Source organism: Belonocnema kinseyi, chromosome 9 (assembly GCF_010883055.1).
Source record: "Belonocnema kinseyi isolate 2016_QV_RU_SX_M_011 chromosome 9, B_treatae_v1, whole genome shotgun sequence".
NCBI lineage: Eukaryota > Metazoa > Arthropoda > Insecta > Hymenoptera > Cynipidae > Belonocnema > Belonocnema kinseyi.
Genome location: NC_046665.1, coordinates 9,623,043 through 9,626,854, shown reverse-complemented (window position 1 = coordinate 9,626,854; position 3,812 = coordinate 9,623,043).

Here is a 3,812-nt window from a genome sequence, read left to right as displayed (position 1 = left end):
TCTTGAGAAAGGTAGGGGGAAGGGAGACGAAAAAGAGTCTAGAAATAAATCAGAGGGGTTTCCAAACGGCAAAGGGGAAACAAAGTGAAGAGGAAAGAAGAGATAGGGGAAGAGAGAAACGTGAAAATAGCTTTCTGGAATGTGTCAGGTTTGAAGAACAAGAATAAAGGATTTTGGGAGGAGTTAGAAAAGTGGGATGTGATTATGATGAGTGAAACTTGGGCAGATGAGAAGGACTGGAAGGGAATACAAAAGCTGTTACCGAAAGGTTATGTCTGGACAATGCAAGAAGCAAGAAAAGAACACGATAAAGGGAGAGGTATGGGCGGCATGGTGTAAGGGATGAAAAAAGAATTAGCAGTAAAAGGGAGAAAAGATGGGAACATGGAGGAAAAGGATGGAACAATGATAAGAAAAATTATAATTGGGAAAGTAGAAATAGCAGTGGTGTGTATAGGGAAGAAGAGGGAAAGAGGAAGGCTGGAGAGTAATTAGGAGGTGGATGGAGGAAAAGAAGGAAGAATTGGTTTTAATAGGAGGGGACTTAAATGCATGGACTGGCGAACAAGGGGGAGGGTTATGGGATGAAGAAAAGGAGGCATTTATAAGGAACTCCAAACATAAAGAGCCGGACAGGGAGGGGAGGAAGTTACTAGACATGCTAGGAGAAACAGGATGGTTTATATGCAATGGCAATATGAAAGGAGATGATGAAGGGGAGATCACATTCATAGGAAAGGGAGCAACAGTAATAGATTACATCTTGGCTGAAGAAAGAATGCGGTATTTGATAGGGAGTATGAAGGTAAGGAATGAGATAGGGTCCGAGCACATCCCGGTCATAGTTACACTAAAAAGAGGCGTCAGTAAGCGCGGCTGAGGGAGAAAGGAAAAAGGGTGCGAACGAAACACGAAAATGGGAATCTGGGGGGTAGATAAATAAAAAGAGTTTAAACAAAAGATGGAAAAGGAGAAGGTTAGGTATGGAAAAGAGGAGGGAATAGACTCATTAACTGAAAGGTTGAAGGGGCCCATTGAAAAGGTAAAGGATGAGCTGGGTACTAATGAAGAAAGAGTAGGGGGAAACAGAGGCTGGTGGGACGAGGAATGCTGGGAGAGTAAAGAGAGAATAAAAGAGTGTGTGCGCAAATGGAGAAGAGGGGAAATGGAGAAGGAGGAGTATAACAAAAGGAAAAAAGAACATGAGAAGATGCTGGAAATAAAAAAAAACGGGAAAGGAAGAATATAAAGCAGAGGTAGAAAAAGCAATCAAAGAAGGTAAGGTGTTGGATGTGATAAATAGGGATAGAGGGGAAAGGAAGGGTGTTAACGAAGAAATAGAAATGGAGGAATGGACGGATTATTTTAAAGGTCTATTAGGGGGAGAGCAAAATAAGATCAAAGGGGAAAAGTGTAGGATAGGCCTCGGATAAATGGAGGATGGGAACGAGATAACAAGAAAAGAAGTGGATGAGGCAATAAATAGGTTAAAAAGGAACAAGGCGACAGGAGAAGGTGGGATAGAGAACGAAGCGATGAAGTTTGGAGGAGAAGGGATTAGGGATGGGATGTGGAAGATCTGCAACAAGGTATGGAAAGGGGAAGGTTAGCCGGAAGAGTGGACGACGGTACTGGTGGCACCGCTTGTCAAGAAAGGGGAAGGAGAAAAGGTAGAGGAATACAGAGGGTTCACTCTCATGTCAGTCGGCTATAAAATATATGCAGAAATCTTAAGAAATAGGTGAAAGAGTCAGGTAGAACAAAAAGAAAGTATCCCACATAATCAGACGGGATTTAGAAAAGGAATGGGAACTATAGACAACATCTACGTACTTAACTATTTAGTTTACAGAAATTTGGGGAGAAAGAACAGGAGACTAGTCACTTTGTTCGTAGATTTCAAAGCAGCGTTTGAATCAGTGAATAGAAAAGTATTATGGCAGGCAGTGAAAGAGAGGGGTGTAGAGGAAAATTGAGTGGAGAGGATAAAGGAAATTTTTACTGAAACCAGGATTAGGGTGAATATAGGAAAGAAAAAAGGGCAGGTTTTCTGGACAAGCCGAGGTCTAAGGCAAGGGTGCCTTTGAGTCCGTTACTATTTAGTATCCTATTGGCAGACTTAAAGGAGAAGCTAAAGGAGAAAGGGAAAGGAGGAACGGTTTTGGGTAATAGCAAACTATACTCTCTAGCATACGTGGATGATGTAGTTCTATTAGCAGATGATGAGAAGGGGAAGAACCTAATCATGAGAATCTTCGAAGAGTATGTGGGAATAAAAGAGCTGACGGTGAACGTAGATAAGACAAAGGTGATGTGTTTCAGAAATAGAAAGAGAAAAATAAATTACGTTTAGAAGATGAACGGACAAAAAGTGGAAATTGTGGAGGAGTTCTGTTACCTAGGTTTTTGGTTTGAGGCAGAAGGGGGAAACGAGCTGCAGGTGAGGAAAAGAATTGAATGTGCGAGTAAAGTAGAGTAAAGTAAAGTAGAAGGTTCAAGAACGATTGGAGAATGAGGGTCTGGTTGTTTGATGCGTTGGTGTGGGCGGTATTGTGTTATGGTGTGGAAATCTGGGGATGAAAGGAACATAGGAAAGTAGAGAGCATGCATGAGCGATTCCTGAGGTGGATAATGAGGGTTAGCTGGAGTTGCCCAGGATATATGTTAAAAGAAGAGTTAGGAAGAGAAAATATGGTTACTAGACAAATTAAGGGAGCATGGAGGTTTGAAGAGGAGCTAAAAAGGGGAGAGGGAACTAAAATTGCACAAGCATGTTTCGGCGAAATTTGGAACAATGAAGCGAGAGGTAATGTGGGAAATTCAAAATGGGAGAAAGAAAGGAAAAAAATGAGAAGGGTGTGTAATATTCGAGAAGGGGTTATGTAGTGGCAGGACATAGAGTTAGAGCTATTGGTTAAACAAGGAGAACAGAGATGGACAAAGATTATAGATTCGAGGTACAATAGATGGTATATGATGGTCAAAGGGTTGACGGAACCAGAATATCTGCAAAAAATAAAAAAGGAAGAAAAATGGAGTAGGGCTGTACGGTTCAGAATGGGGGAATGAGTGAGAGCATGCAGATATTGAATGAATCAAGAGGAGAATTTATGCAGAGTATTTGGATACGAAATGGAGTCATGGGCACATGTATTAGAGAGATGTACAGGAGAGGAAGAGGGACAGTTGAGTGTGTAAGATGGATCTTGGATGGTAGTGGAATGGGAGTGATGTGGATGAAGAAATTGGATGAAGAAAGGGAAAGCAAGGGAGTAGGGCAGAGCATAACGGGTGATCCTGAAAAGGGGCAGTAAAAAATGAAAATTGTTTTCAATATCGTGGAAAATGCATTTTTTTATGGTAAGAGGAAACGGAAGCCCTGGAAGCTCGCTCATTTTAGGAGGCCCTCAAACCCGTAAAAGGGAGAGATTAAATACATAGATACAAATAAATGTAAAAAAATTCTTTTCGTACTTTAGAATTTTAGTTAAATTTCTAAAATTATTTCTAAAAACTAAACTTAAAATTTAAATGAAATTAAGATAAATTAGAGAATTAAATAATTTAGTTGAATCTAAAATTTAAATAAAGTTTAGTTAAATTAATTTCTCGTCTGGTTTCTTTTCAAAGAGAAATTTTCTAGATACTAAGTAAATAAGTTTTAAGTTAAAATTGTAGATGTTGAATGGTGTTAAATGGTGTTAAATTTAGGTACAATTGTGGGTCCGGATGCAATAAGGGCACATAAAATTTTTTCGTGCGAAAACGAAGTCCCCTGGAGGCTTTAGAAAAAATTTTCGAATTTTAATTTT